Source organism: Callithrix jacchus, chromosome 8 (genome assembly GCF_049354715.1).
Source record: "Callithrix jacchus isolate 240 chromosome 8, calJac240_pri, whole genome shotgun sequence".
Taxonomy (NCBI): domain Eukaryota; kingdom Metazoa; phylum Chordata; class Mammalia; order Primates; family Cebidae; genus Callithrix; species Callithrix jacchus.
The window spans coordinates 70519361-70536037 of record NC_133509.1 but is presented as its reverse complement, the minus strand read 5'-3'; the positions used below and the strand labels follow the sequence as shown (position 1 = coordinate 70536037).

General features: G+C 39.8%; 1 long non-coding RNA gene across 1 annotated transcript in view; it reads right to left on the bottom strand.

Moving 5' to 3' along the window:
- LOC118144918 (uncharacterized) overlaps window positions 1–16306 on the bottom strand; it is a 56246-nt gene extending 39940 nt beyond the window's left edge. Inside the window, exons 1-3 of the long non-coding RNA XR_004729833.3 lie at window positions 15021–16306; window positions 13924–14053; window positions 12014–12530 (exon numbers count right to left, since the gene is read on the bottom strand). This is a non-coding gene — a long non-coding RNA (uncharacterized LOC118144918). The remainder of the gene's footprint in view (window positions 1–12013; window positions 12531–13923; window positions 14054–15020) is intronic.
- Window positions 16307–16677: the final 371 nt, after the last annotated feature.

Genomic DNA, 16677 nt, shown 5'->3' with positions numbered 1-16677 from the left:
TCTTGCAGTCCATTAATGAGAATGCTCAGCTCAGCCCTAGGCCACCCAGAAACCCCTGTTGCATGTTCTCGCTGAATGGCTTCACTGGTGGCCCATTCAAATGTGCTAATGTCAGGAAAAAAGGTTGAATGGGGTGCCAATGTATACCATTGCTGAGGCAAAGTGACTGTGGCTTCCAACAAAGCTTCCGCTGTGCTGATGTTAAGCAGTTATCAATGCTGCAGAGGCTGAGCAAGGCCTAATGCGCCAATCATGCCATCAACAGGTGGCACAGATGCAGCCACTTCAATATGAAATCACAGTGCAAAGTTCACTCATAATTCAATCCTCTCTCCTGCTTCCAATCTCCAGATACATTGTATAGATATGCCTCCTGCTCTTTCTGGTTCTGAGGCTCTTTGAATTGGTTTGCAGTAGACATTTTGAGTAGAGGAGGAAGTGAGTGTTTGCTCCAATTTTCTTAGAGTTATACCTCAAGTTGAGAAGCTTTCTGAAAGCCATTTTATTTCCTCATGGATGTACAGAAGCAGATAAAGCATTTTCTGGGGACTTACCCCAGAAGCACTAAAAGGGGATTCAAGCTCAGCAAAGGAATGTTTTAATTATGCAAAACAGATGTCACATTATGGCCCTGTATTGCTAATTCTCATAAGAGAACATCTTGAATCACAACTAAATTATGAAGACGTGATGACCAAACTAATTCTGTAGCCCCTCTTCCCCTAATCACGGCAAATGAAAGGAAAAAAAAGAATGGAACAGCCCCCAAGTTTTCTTTCTAAATGGACATTTCTGGGAAGAAACTTAAAAGGAATTAAAAAGTGAGGATTTTTATTTTTAATTTCACTTTAAGACCCCGAGTTTCTGAATTATTCACAAATATACAGGATTCCCACACATTCACATGGAAGAATAGCCCAAAATTATAGTCCTACTATCATCCAAACTGGACAGCAAGATGAACCAGTACTGAAACCCACAGATTCCTAATCCTTAAATGCTTGTGACAGTCTGGAGAGCAAGGTCATTTGCATGATCACCTCAGCCTTTGCAGAGGGCCCAAGATTTTGCTTGGCTACTCATTACAAGTCAAAATATACAAAAGTAGGACACAAAATATACTACTTTAGTTCTTCAGCTCCTTCAAAACTATTTTCCCACTCCCAAATTAAAAATAGCATACAAAAAAAAGTATAGCATATCTTATCATCTCAGCTAACTTTTCAAAGTTATAATTTTATTGGAAGATAAGGTCCAAAGCACACAGTGCACACACACACACACACACACGCACGCACACACACACACGGGAACTCAACTCACATGGATATGATTTTTTTTTTTAACTTGGAGTCTCACTCTGTCACCAGGCTGGAATGTAGTGATGTGATTTCAGCTCACTGTTACCTCTGCCTCCCAAGCTCAAGTGATTCTCCTGCCTCAGCCTCCCAAGTAGCTGGGACTACAGGCACACACCACCACGCCCAGCTAATTTTTGTAATTTTAATAGAGATGGGGTTTCACCATATTGGCCAGGATGGTCTCAATCTCTTAACCTCATTATCTACCCGCCTTGGCCTGCCAAAGTGCTGGGATTACAGGCACGAGCCACTGTGCCCCACCATGATTTTTTAAATATTCCTAAATAATACAACATTGGGGAACTCCCAACTAAAGAGTAGGCTCCAAGAATTTGTTTTGAGTTAGTTTAAAGGCGAATGATTTTTGCGGAGGGAATTCTCAGGGGCCCACATTGTCTATCTGACCCTGCATAGGAGCCTTCCTGGTACCTCACTATATCTGGTCACCAAGCTGGCAGGCAGCTGGTGCTGGGCAGCTCTCCTACAGGAGCTTCCTTCTAAGACTTCAGAAGGTGATGCCACACAATCCTCTCACTCACATATGTTGAAGTCTTATGGGGAATCATATTCCAGGTCAGCAGTTCCAGGCCCAAGAGGGAAAGAGACAGGTGCTCCAAAGCCGCTAACTAGCCCTGAGAATCTTTTTTGCTTGGAAAGCCAGCGCCGAGAGGATCCAAGATGGCAGAATAGGAACAGCTCTGGATTGAAGTTCCCAACAAAAATGCAGAGGGTGAGTGATCACCACATTTTCAAATTTTTACTGCCCACAGACCAGGAGATTCCCGGGTGGAAAAGTGCCATGAGTCTCCAGCATGACTGTTTCAGCCGGTGCAGTGGGTCTCCACACAAAAACTCACAAAAATCCAGGTGCCGTTTCAACTGGCAACTGGAACGCCTGGGAGACAAGAGTCGCCCATTCAACTGAAAAAACAGGGACTGAAACAGCCAGGTGATCTGGCTCGGCTGGTCCCACCCCCACAAAGACCAGCAATCTGAAACACTCTGAATTGAGAGTTTCACAGCAAGCACAGCTGGACCCTGGATGGTCCAGCTCTGTGAGAGGAAGGGTGTAGGCCATTACCAAGGCAGTTCACCACTACTGAGGCAGTCCACCATTGTGAGGCAGACCACCATTACCAAGGCAGTTCTAACTATACCCCTATAAACAAAATTGCAAGGAAGTTAACACAGTAGCTGGACAGAGCCCACAGCAGCTCAGCAATGCCTCTACTGGCAGACTGTGCTAGGTTACCTCCTCACTGGGCAGGGTATCTCTGAAAAAAGGCAGCAGAATGACAGAAACTTATAAAAAGCCCCACCTTCCTGGGACAAAGCACTTGGGAAAAAAAGGTAGTTATGAGTTCCAATGCAGCAGACTTAAACGTACCTGCCCAACAGCTCTGAACAGAACAACGGAGCTCACAATTCAGCACCTGAGCTCCTATAAGGGACAGACAGTCTTCTCAAGCAGCTCTCTGAACCCGTATAACCAAAGAGACACCTCATAAAGGAGAGCTCAGGCTGACATCTGGCAGGCATCCTTCTGGGACAAAGATAACGGAAGAAGAAACTGGCAGCAACCCTTACTGTTCTGTAGCCACTGCAGGTGATCCCCAGGCAAGCAGGGTCTGGAGTGGACTTCCATCAATCTTACAGCAGAGAGGCCTGACTGTTAGAAGGAAGACTAAGAAACAGAAAGAAATAACTTCATCAACAAAAAAAGGACATCTACTCAGAGACCCCATCTGAAAGTCACCAACTATAAAGACTGCAGGTAGATGAATCCACAAAGATGGGAAGAAACCAGTGTAAAAACGATGAAAATACCCAAAACCAGCACACCTCTCCTCCTCCAAGACTTCACAACTCCTCATCAGCAAGGGAACAAGGCTAGATGGAGAATGAATCTGATGAATTGACAGAAGCAGCCTTCAGAAGGTGGATAATAACAAAATTCTCTGAGCTAAAAGATCATGTTCTAACACAATGCAAAGAAACTAAGAACCCTGATAAAGAGGTCTGACAAAATGCTAACGAAAATAAACAGCTTAGAGAGGAAATAAATGGAGCTGAAAAAACACAACATGAGAACTTTGCAAAGCATACACAAGTTTCAATAGCCAAATCAACCAAGCAGAAGAAAGGATATAAGAGATTGAAGATCAACTCAATGCAATAAAATGAGACGGCAAGATTAGAGAAAAAAGAATGAAAAGAAATGAACAAAGTCTCCAAGAAATATGGGGTTATGTGAAAAGACCTAATCATTTGATAGGTGTACCTGAATGTGACGGAGAGAATGCATCCAAGCTGGAAAACACTCTTCAGGATATTATCCAGTAGAACTTCCCCAACCTAGCAAGGCAGGCCAACATTCAAGTCCAGGAAATACAGAGAACACCACAAAGATATTCCTCAAGAAGAGCAACCCCAAGGCACATAATCATCAGATTCACCATGGTTGAAATGAAGGAAAAAATACTAAGGGTAGCCAGAGAGAAAGGTCGGGTTACCCACAAAAGGAAGCCCATCAGACTCACAGCAGATCTCTCAACAGAAACCCTACAAGCCAGAAGAGTGTGGGGGCCAATATTCAACATCCTTAAAGAAAAGAACTTTCAACCTGGCATTTCATTACCAGCCAAACTAAGCTTCATAAGTGAAAGAGAAAAAATCCTTTATGAACAAGCAACTGCTCAGAGATTTCGTGACCACCAGGCCTGCTTTACAAGAGCTCCTGAAAGAAGCACTAAACATAGAAAGGAACAACCAGTACCAGCCACTCCAAAAACATACAAAATCGTAAAGAGCATTGACACAATGAAGGAACTGCTTCAACTAATGGGCAAAATGACCAGCTAGCATCAAAATGGCAGGATCAAATTCACACATAACAATATTAACCTTAAATGTAAATGGGCTAAATGCCCCAATCAAAAGACACAGACTGGCAAATTGGATAAAAAGTCAAAATGCATTGGTGTGCTGTATCCAGGAAACCCATCTCACATGCAAGGACACACATAGGCTCAAAATAAAGGGACAGAGGAAGATCTATGAAGCAAATGGAGACGAAAGAAAAGCAGGAGTTGCAATTCTAGTCTCTGATAAAATAGACTTTAAACCAACAAAAATCAAAAGAGACAAAGGACATTACATAATGGTAAAAGGATCAATGCAACAAAAAGAGCTAACAATCCTAAATATGTATGTGCCCAATACAGGAGCACACAGATACATAAAGCAAGTTCCTAATGACCTACAAGAGACTTAGCCTCCCACATAATAATAGTGGGAGACTTTAACACTCCACTGTCAATATTAGACAGATCAAGGAGACAGAAAATTAACAAGGATATCCAGGACTTGAACTCAGACCTGTACCAAGCAAACCTAATAGACATTTACAGAACTCTCCACCCCAAATACACAGAATATACATTCTTCTCAGCACCACATCACACCTACTCTAAAATTGACCACATAATTGGAAGTAAATCACTCCTCAGCAAATGCAAAAGAACCGAAATCATAACAGTCTCTCAGACCACAATGCAATCAAATTAGAACTCAGAATTCAGAAACTAACTCAGAACCACACAACTTCATGGAAACTGAACAACTGGCTCCTGAATGTTGACTGGATAAACAATGAAATGAAGGCAGAAATAAAGATGTTCTTTGAAACCAACGAAAATGAAGATACAACATACCAGAATTTCTGGGACACATTTAAAGCAGTGTCTAGGGGAAAATATATAGCAATACATGCCTATGAGAAGCAAGGAAAGATCTAAAATTGACACCCTATTGTCAAAATTGAAAGAGCTAGAGAAGCAAGATCAAAAAAACTCAAAACCTAGCAGAATACAAGAAATAACTAAGATCAGAGCAGACCTGAAGGAGATAGAGACACAAAAAACCCTTCAAAAAATCAGTAATTCCAGGAGCTGGTTTTTTGAAAAGATCAACAAAATAGACCACTAGCCAGATTAATAAAAAATAAAAGAGAGAATAATCAAATAGATGCAATGAAAAACGATAAAGGGGAAATCACCACAGATTCCACAGAAGTATAAACCACCATCAGATATTACTACAAACAACTCTATACACATAAACGAGTAAACCTGAAAGAAATGGATAAATTGCTGGACACTTACACCCTCCCAAGCCTAAACCAGGAAGAAGTCAAAACCCTGACTAGATCAAAAACAAGGCTGAAGTTGAGGCAGTAAATTAATAGCTTAACAACCAAAAAAAAGCCCAGGTTCAGATGGGTTCACCATCTGCGTGAATTCTACCAGGCATACAAAGAGGAGCTGGTACCATTCCTTCTGAAACTATTCCAAACAATCCAAAAAGAGGGAATCCTACCCAAATCTTTTTATGAGACCAACCATCGTGATACCAAAACCCAGCAGAGACTCAACAAGGAAAGAAACTTTAGGCCAATATCCATAATGAACATAGATGCAAAAATATTCAATAAAATACTGGCAAACTGATTGCAACAGCACATCAAAAAGCTTATCCATCGTGATCAAGTAGGCTTCATCCTGGGGATGCAAGGCTGGTTCAACATAAACAGGTCTATAAACGTAATTCACCACATAAACAGAACCAAAGACAAAAACCACATGATTATCTCAATAGATGCAGAGAAGGCCTTCGACAAAATTCAACAGTGCTTTATGCTAAAAACTCTCAATAAACTACATATTGATGGAACATATCTCAAAATAATAAAAGCTATTTATGACAAACTCACAGCCAATGTCATATGGACAAAAACTGGAAGCATTCCCTTTGAAATCTGTTACTAGACAAGGATGCCCTCTTTCAACACTCCTATTCAATATAGTATTGGAAGTTCTAGCCATAGCAATCAGGCAAGAAAAAGAAGTAAAGGGTATTCAATTAGGAAAGGAGAAAGCCAAATTGTCACTATTGCAGATGACATGATTGTATATTTAGAATACCCTATCATCTCAACCCCAAATCCCCTGAAACTATAAGCAACGTCTGCAAAGTCTCAGGATACAATACCAATGTGCAAAAATCACAAGCATTCCTATACACCAATAACAGACTTAGAGACAGCCAAATCAAAAACAAACTGCCATTCACAATTGCTACAAAGAGAATAAAATAGCTAGGAATACAACTAACAAAAGATATAAAGGACCTTTATATCCAAGGAGAACTACAAACCACTGCACAACAAAGTAAGAGAGGACACAAACAGATGGAGAAACATTCCGTGCTCATGGTTAGGAAGAATCAATATTGTGAAAATGGCCATACTGCCCAAAGTAATTTACAGATTCAAAGCTATCCCCATCAAGCTACCAATGACCTTCTTCACAGAACTGGAAAAACCCACCTTAACCTTCATATGGAACCAAAAGAGAGCCCGCATAGCCAAGTCAATTCTAAGCAAAAAGAAAGCTGGAGGCATCACGCTACCTGACTTCAAACTATACTACAAGGCTACAGTAATCAAAACAGTATGGTACTGGTACCAAAACAGAGATATAGACCAATGGAACAGAACAGAGGCCTTGGAGGCAATGCCACACATCTACAACCATCTGATCTTTGACAAACCTCACAAAAACAAGCAATGGGGAAAGGATTCCCTGTTTAATAAATGGTCTTGGGAAAACTGGCTAGCCGTGTGCAGAAAGCAGAAACTGGACCCCTTCCTCACAGCTTACACTAAAATTAACTCCAGATGGATTAAAGACTTAAACATAAGACCTAACACCATAAAAACCTTAGAAGAAAACCTATGCAAAACTATTCAGGACATAGGCATAGGCAAGGACTTTATGACTAAAACACCAAAAGCATGGGCAACAAAAGCCAAAATAGACAAATGGGATCTAATTAAACTCCAGAGCTTCTGTACAACAAAAGAAACAATCATTAGGGTGAACCGGCAACCAACAGAATGGGGAAAAAAAATTGCAATCTACCCATCTGACAAAGGACTTATATACAAAATCTACAAAGAACTAAAACAGATTTACAAGAAAAAAAAAAACCCATGCAAAAGTGAGCAAAGGATATGAACAGACACTTTTCAAAAGAAGACATATATGAGGCCAACAGACATATGAAAAAATGCTCATTGTCACTGGTCATTAGAGAAATGCTAATCAAAACTACATTGAGATACCACCTCACGCCAATTAGAATGGCAATCATTAAAAAATCTGGAGACAACAGATGCTAGAGAGGATGTGGAGAAATGGGAACACTTTTACACTGTTGGTGGGAGTGTAAATTAGTTCAACCATTGTGGAAGACAGTATGGCAATTCCTCAAGGACCTAGAAATAGAAATTCCATTTAACTTAGCAATCCCATTACTGGGTATATATACAAAGGATTATAAATCGTTCTATTATAAGGACACATGCACACATATGTTCACTGCAGCACTGTTTACTATAGCAAAGACCTGGAACCAACCCAAATGCCCATCAATGATAGACTAGATAGGGAAAATGTGGCACATATACACCATGGAATACTATGCAGCCATAAAAAACAATGAGTTCATGTCCTTTGTAGGGACATGGATGAACCTGGAAACCATCATTCTCAGCAAACTGACACAGGAACAGAGAATCAAGCACCACATGTTCTCATTCATAGGTAAGTGTTGAAGAATGAGAACACATGGACATGGACGGGAGCATCACACACTGGGGTTTGTTGGGGGACACTAAGGGAGGGACAGTGGGGGGTAGGGAGTTGGGGAGGGATAACATGGGGAGAAAGGCCAGATATAGGTGATGGGGATGGAGGCAGCAAACCACATTGCCATGTATGTACCTATGCAACAGTCCTGTATGTTCTTTACATGTACCCCAGAACTTAAAAAAAAAAAAAAAGAAAGAAAGAAAGAAAGCCAGTGCCATGCTTTAAAGAGGCTTGAGTTATACTCCCACCAAAGAATAACCAGCTGGAGGATTCAGGGGTAGGTGAGAGGTTTTCTTGAATATTTTGGCCTCAGCTGATTGAACAAGGACGCTCAGACACCATGTGGAGCAGAAGTTCCCAGCTGAGTTCAGTCAATCATAGAATCAAGTGAAATAACATATTTCTGTTTCAAGACCTAAAAAAAAAAGAATCATTTTTGCTTTCTCTTTTGCAGGCATATAAAAGAAGGTTTCTCCCCTATTCCTTGCCTTCTAATTCTAGTCTTTCCTACTATTTTCCACAAACTAGATTAATTACAAAACAAGTAAAGAAGGTCTTGCAAATTATTTGTGATTTTCTTATTAATGTCAAATTCATTTCCCCATAATTTTTCATAATGAAAATAGATTAATTTTACACCTAGAAAAAGTTATTTTTAAAATAGCAAAGTTAATTAATCTTTCCTTACTCAGAAATGGAATTTTTCACCAGGGTTGAAATAAAGGAGAAAATTTTAAGGGCAGCTAGAGAGAAAGGTCAGGTTACCCATAAAGGGAAGTCTATCAGACTCACAGCAGATCTCTCAGCTGAAACCCTACAAACTAGAAGAGAGTGGAGGTCAATATTCAATGTCCTCAAAGAAAAGAATTTTCAACCCAGAATCTCATATCCAGCCAAATTAAGCTTCAGAAATGAAGAAAAAATAAAATTTTTCACGAACAAGCAAGCACTCAGAGATTTCATCACCACCAGGCCTGCTTTACAAGAGCTTCTGAAAGAAGCAGTATACACAGAAAGGAACAACCAGTATCAGTCATCCCAAAAACTTACTGAAAGGTAAAGAGTATCTCCATAATGAAGAATCTATATCAACTAATGGGCAAAATAGCCAGCTAGCATTAAACGACAATATTAAACTCACAAATATCCATATTAATCCCCTAAATTTAAATAGATTAAATGCCCCAATCAAAGACACAGACAGGCAAATTGAATAAAAAGTCAAAACCCATCAGTACGCTGTATCCCGATCCATCTCATAAGCAAGGACACACAAAGACTCAAAACAAAGGGTTGGTGGAAGACTTACCAATCAAATGGAGAGCAAAAAAAAAAAAAAAAACCACAACAGGAGTTGTAACTTTCGTCTCTGACAAAACAGACTTTAATAGTAACAAAGACAAAAAGAAACAAAGAGGGAGGGCCGGGCGTGGTGGCTCACGCCTGTAATCCCAGCCCTTGGGAGGCCAAGGCGGGTGGATCACGAGGTCAAGAGATCGAGACCATCCTGGTCAACATGGTGAAACTCCGTCTCTACTAAAAATACAAAAAATTAGCTGGGCATAGTGACGCGTGCCTGTAATCCCAGCTACTCAGGAGGCTGAGGCAGGAGAATTGCCTGAATCCAGGAGGCAGAGGTTGCAGTGAGCCGAGATTGCGCCATTGCACTCCAGCCTGGGTAACAAGAGCGAAACTCCATCTCAAAAAAAAAAAAAAAAAGAAAAGAAGGAAACAAAGAGGGACATTACATAATGGTAAAGGATCAATGCAACAACAGGAGTCAATGATCATAAATATATATGCACCCAATACAGGAGCACCCGGATACATAAGACAAGTTCTTAATGACTTATAAAGAGACTTGGACTCCTGCACAATAATAGCGGGAGACTTTAACACCACATTGTTAATATTCGACGGATCAACAAGATAGAAAATTAACAGGGACATAGATGATTTGAACTCAGACCTGGAACAAGTAAACTCAGTGAATATTTATAGAATTCTTCACCCCAGGTCCACAGAACAAACATTTTTCTCAGTATCACATTACACCTATTTTGAAAATGACCACATAATTGGAAGTAAATCACTCTTCAGCATTTGCATAGCATTTCACAGACTTAAATGAAATATTGGTTGGCTGTTTGTTTGTTATTTTCTTTCCTTATTCCTTCCTGTCTCCACTGTTAAGCACAATTATCGGCATAAAAGAGGTTTCTAATACCTATTTTTAGATTGCATTCCAGCCTGGGCAATAGAGCAAGACTCCTGTTCTCTCGCCCCCTTTTCTCTTTCTCTTTCTTTCTTTCATAAAAAAAAAAGAAAAAAGAAATATATACTAAACTGCTCAGAAACATTTTATGGCCTACAGCTCACTCTAGCTATTATTGATCATGCATCTACCAAGACCTAATGGTATAACCTAATGGTTAGCAAGCACAGATGTTGGTTCCCAACAGACCTGTAGGTCTACTCTTTGCCAGATTTTAATATTTAATTAGATACAGGTTAAAGCTTTAATACTTTAAAAAGCCACATTTAAAAAGCTAATCACAAATTAGCAAGTTTAACTGACAGTTCTTTTTTATTTTTTTAAGAAAGAAAGAGAGAAATAGACTCTTGCCCTTAATTTGCTAAGAAAATTAAATATTTGCATGACATGTTAGGAAGAGAAACAATCGGCTAATTTTTATTTTGTCCTTACTCCTACCAGTTTATTATGATGGAAACAACTCAGGAACAGCTAGATGAAGAGATGCTGAGGGCAAGTCATGCTCTTTGGGTGCACCACCTTCCTAGCACCTCAATGTAGTCACAGATCTAGATGCTTCCACCTGGCTAGTGGAAGCAGATATTTATGTGGAAAGAAAATCCAAATTATACAACCAGGGTAAAAAATTCCTTCTTCTCTCTCCATAATTTCCTTCTTTATTAATCATTCTTTGCCCAAAGCTATTTAAGATTTATAAACTTAAATTTTATTTCATTTATTTATTTATTTTGAGAGAGGGTTTAGCTTGTTGCCAGCCTGGAGTACAGTGGCGCAGTCTCAGCTCACTGCAACGTCCACCTCCCAGACTCAAAAGATTCTCCTGCCTCAGTCAGCCTCCTGAGTAGCTGGGACTACAGGTGCCTCCCACCTGGCTAATTTCTGTAGTTTTTTGTAAAGACAGGGTTTCGCCATGTTGCCCAGGGTGGTCTAGAACTCCTGAGCTCAAGAGCTCCACCTGCCACAACCTACCAAAGTGCTGGGACTACAGGCCTGAGCCACAGTGCTGGCCTAAACTTAAATTTTCAAAATCTATGGCTTCTTATGGAGACCTGAAGGCTGCATGACCATCCTTCACAAAAACAGCTCAATTTAGAAGCCAGAAGGATTAGTATATATTCTAAAGTACAAAAATAGCATAGATCATTTAAGTCGGGTAGCATCTAAGGGTATATAGGTCTTGGTCCAGGAAACTATAACTAAAGGATGTCCTGGCTTACCCATTTGAGTTACTCTGACATATTTCTATAGAGAAAGAGAAATATCTTTTCCTCACTCATTCTAGGATCATAACTGAGTCCCCTTTAACAGAAGAATTAACAAGAGAAAAGCATACAAAGAATTTACTTAATATAAGTTTAACATAACAAGAGAGCCTTCATAAGGAAAGGAAGACCAGAAGAAAGTGGTAAACCTTTATAGTTTTTAAGTTTGACGAAGAAGTAGAGAGTCATGAAGATGTATGATTGGATAAAAAGTATGATCTAATGTAATAAATAGGGGTGGGGAGTATTTAGCAAGGACTGTTTGTTTAGATTATTCTGTGTCCCTGTGTCTTCAGAGGTAAGGATGTTCCTTTCCTCCTCGTAGAGGAAGGGCACCTCTCAAATCTGTGTTTTATGACCTGCTTCAGAGGAAAATCAGAAAACCCTTCTAGCTCATCTTACCTGCATCAGGGGAAGAACATGGGCAGGGTGAGAATGACCTGCTTGCTTCTACTGCTTTTTCAAATGCCAAGGTGCAGTATTTTGGAGTACCATGTCCTGAACACCCAGCACTGCCAAATAGAGAATGTAACGGTACCTTTTTACAAAATAAACATAAGTGAAAACTGAATTGGGTTAGAACCTAGGCACCTAGCTTGCATTATTTCTTTTATCTTTATTTTTATGCAGGTAGGCTTAAGAAGTCAGACATTAAATGGCATTTTTTAAAAGTTGCCTCTGGATTTTACTTTCTTCACTGGCTCTAAAGAAGCTCCACAAATGCTCAGAAAGAATGGGCCAATCCCCAGCTGTCCCTTTGTTTACAATTCTTTTCCTCCTCCCTGTGGTCTCCCTTCCTGCGCTCCCTCCCCCAGTGGCCCAAACTTTCATTTTGAAGGCATCCTTGACTTCAGAGAAGTTAGACCATGTTGCGAATGTCTCTTCTTTCTCTAAGGCCGGCTCACAGAGATAAGGGGCCCTATGGGAGAAAGGAAGCCAAAGAAAGAGAGTTTCCTTCAGAAACAGGAGAATTATTGACAGGGCTCAGCTGACTCAAACTCACAAATAAAAAAATAAAAAGCAGCTGAGGTGGTTCTGATAGGTCTTTTGTGCAATCAAGTGAAATAAAGTCTGCTGACTTTTGAGTGGGAGGTTCATAAGGGGAATTGGAGAGACAAGTAATTCGATTTCCTAAATCTTCTTTATGCTACATACTGAAGATTCTAAACAAATTTTTCAGCTAATTGAAACTATTAGTTGAGACACACCCAGAAAAAGTACTAGCATTTTGTTCACTAGACAGAATTTAAACAATAAATGAATTTTAGTTAAGCAAGGAAAAGTCAATATCAATCCTTTGATAAGGGTTAGAAAGCAAGCACTTAAATGCTATTGTAGGAAGAATCAGAAGGAATTTAGCAGATATCCCTTTTTTTTCCCACCAGCCTACGTTTTTTCCTGAAGATAGACAAAGGACAGTTACTTTCCCAATTTCCCTAATTTCAGTAAAGAACTCTTTGCAAGATTCCTCCGGTGTTGTTTTCAAGCCCTTAAAGCTTGGCCTTTTCTGTGCATGGACTAGTTATTATGTGCAGGAACTCAAGGATGGGAATACATCCACCAACATTCTCCTCGGAGCAAAATCTGCCTCCATTAACTTTAAAGCTGAAACTCAGTAACTCTTGTTCTTACTGGATCCTAACTCCACAAATTCACTCACACCCACCCCCTCCTTTCTAAAGAATGACTGAATTGGGAGGCTGGGACAGAAATATTCCAAATACGAATCAATCATTGGCCTGTGCCGTGGCCTGCGCCCATAATCCCAGCACTTTGAGAGGCTGAGGTGGGCGGATCACAAGGTCAGGAGTTCGAGACCAGCCTGGCCAATGTGGTGAAACCCCATCTCTACTAAAAGAAAAATACAAAAGTTAGCCCAGCATGGTAGCATGCACCTGTAATCTCAGCTACTCAGAAGGCTAAGATAGGAGAATTGCTTGTACCTGAAAGGCAGAGGTTGCAGTAAGCCGAGATCATGCCACAGCACTCCAGCCTGGGCAACACAGCAAGACTCCATCTCAAAAAAAAGAAAAAAATAAGAATCAATCATTACATTGGTTCCAGTTCTTCCCCTATGGCTATAACGTGAGGAAAGTGTTGATGATACTGGTGAGGGCTGCATGACTGTCCTTCACATAAACAGCTTAATTTAGAAAGCAGAAATGTATCCCAAAGTTCAAAAACAGCATAGATCATATTTGGGGCATTATTACAAATACACATAGTAAATGTTCTCCTGTGTCCTTTGTTATTATTATTGTTATTACAAACAAATATTGTTTTTATGAAAAAAATCATATTATATTTTTTACCTGTCTTCCTTTTGCCCCTAGTGCAGAATTAGTTTGGCATTGTGTGGACTCCACTCCTAGGAGGCAAATCCCTTCACTGGAAGAAAATCTTGCTCCAAGTATTCCACACTCAGTTACTAGATAAAGAGAACTAGCCGAGAGAGATGTATAGAAGGCATGTTAGGTCAACACAGCAAATTCCATATATGCACAAGGGTAGAGCTATATCACAGAGCAGAAACATTCCATAGAAGGTCGGTTCCTTTATGGAACAACTTTTCTCTCCTGCCTACTAAGCTTCCAAACAAGCATCCAGCTTTCTTTTCTTCTCCAACAAATGACATTTGCATTGCAGAATCACTTTTTAGCAAGACATACATGGAGTTTGAGTTTTAAAAGCAAGTGCCAGTTGAAACAATTTATTGTACATAAATTTTAATTGTCTTTAAGAAAGAAAAGTCAATCATGTCAGATCCCTAGCAAACCTACCACCTAGTGACATGCTCCATATTTGGCTACACCTCCAGAGCTTGTCAGAAGCTGCAGATGGCATCTTCCTCGACTGCTTTTGAAATCACAATGTTTTTGCACTTCAAAGAGATACTGAGACAATAGTAGGAATGACAAGTGGGTCCTATTCCCCAGTTCAGAAAATGTCAGACATATTTTATGAACCTACGTGGCTTTCTGTTTTATTGTCAAAATCTTCTTCACCAAAGGATTAAAACTAGCTAGAGCACAGTGGATTGTATTAATTAGTATAGTATATTAAGGACTTTGACATAAATTATTTAGCAATTAATTCTCTACACCAACTGGTTAGTGTATACCTTTTTATTTTTTGTGGCAAAAATAAACAGTAGGGCCCTTAACAAAATTATTTCAAATCCACTATCTCGTGTAGCATTCTTAAAAGACTCAACGATCATCAAATGACCCTTCTGTACTCTTGAATTCCATTGACAAGAGCTACATAGCTCTTGGGTTAACTCTATGTAATAAATTAACAAATCTAAGTAAGAGTTATGTGTTTAAAAATCAACAGCTCTGACTTGACTGCTCAGTACAATTTTCTCTATTATAAGGCATGATAAAGTTTTTAATCTTTAACAACTTACAAAGTAAACAGTGACTGGCACCCAAACCTGAAAGAAAGCCAGCAGCAGGTCTAATGAAAATCATGCAGAGGGCCCATCAGACATTAAGTAAATACTCTGCTTCTGTTTTCTAGTTTCTTTTTGTTTGGTTACCATGGTGACCTGTTTCTGTGGGGGTAACTTGGAATGTATAAGAATTTGCTGCAATTAGATGCTTGTGTCCTATTGGCCAGTATGATACAGATAGTTTCTTTTCTTAAACTAAAAAGAAATAAAAGAGAAGAAAAGACACTGGTGAATGTGGACAAGGCCAACATGCACTTTGGGAACCAAAGAAAAAATCTGTAAGCCTACTTACCTTTCAGAACTGTTTTCACAGTTACTCTTAATAAAAACGTTCATCTCTCCTAGCCTACGATCACTCTCCATATCCTCCAGCCTGTGACTTCTCACCTCCTTGACCTTCCCAACTACTCCCTAGCTGTAACACATCTATTGCACTTCATTTTACTTTCATTATTCAATCATTGTTATATGGCTATGTCTTATCCATTTAGGAGATTGCAAAAGTCCTTCAGGGCGGCGACCACATCTTCTACATTTGAGGCAGTGTGATAAAGAAACTCATGGAAGTAGAATTAGATGCAAACAATTACAGTCTATGTTCTGAAACCAATTAGTCATCCAGCATTTAGGTAAGTCCCTTTAAGCTCACTGAGCCTCTGTCTCCATATGATAAGATTCATGCCCATAAATGTGTAATAATTGGATTATTTTATACTGTCTACAGTGTTAAACCTGTGGTATATATTTACTATTTTTTTTGTTTCGTTTTGCAATGGGGTCTCATTATGTTGCACAGGTTGGTCTTGAACTCTTGGCCTCAAGCAGTCCTCCCACCTCAGCCTCCCAAAGTGCTGAGATTACAGGCATGAGTCACTTGGCCATGTTTACTATTTATATCCTGAATTAAGTTTTTTTTCTTTTTGAGACGGAGTTTCGCTCTTGTTACCCAGGCTGGAGTGCAATGGCACAATCTCGGCTCACCGCAACCTCCACCTCCGTAGTTCAGCCTATTCTTCTGCCTCAGCCTCCTGAGTAGCTGGGATTATAGGCACGTGCCACCATGCCCAGCTAATATTTTGTATTTTTAGTAGAGACAGGGTGTCACCATGTTGACCAGATGGTCTCGATCTCTTGACCTCGTGATCCACCTGCCTCAGCCTCCCAAAGTGCTGGGATTACAGGCGTGAGCCACCGCGCCCAGACTTATCCTGAATTAAGTTGAATTGATTCAATACTGTCGTTTAAAATTCTGTCTCAGGCAGCCCTAAATATGTGGAAGATTAAGACAACTGCCTCTGCTCCTGAACCCAAGAGACTTTATCACTTTGTTATGGATTCTCAGATTATAAATTCTAAATCCATGGTTAGGCAAGCTGAGAATAGACTACTTCTGAGATGAGAAAAGGAAGCAAGTTAGTTTTCTCTAGTCACAAAGGAAAATAAGAGCATCAGTACAAGCTCAAAGGCTTTCTTAGCCTTTAGTGTCAGCTGACTCATGAGAAAGCAAAACAGCATTGCTACTGTGTCTCACCTCGATCCAGAGACTCAGAATGACAGAGCTATTGTTTACTTAAAATATCCTCACTGCTTTTCTTTCATACATTGTCCATTA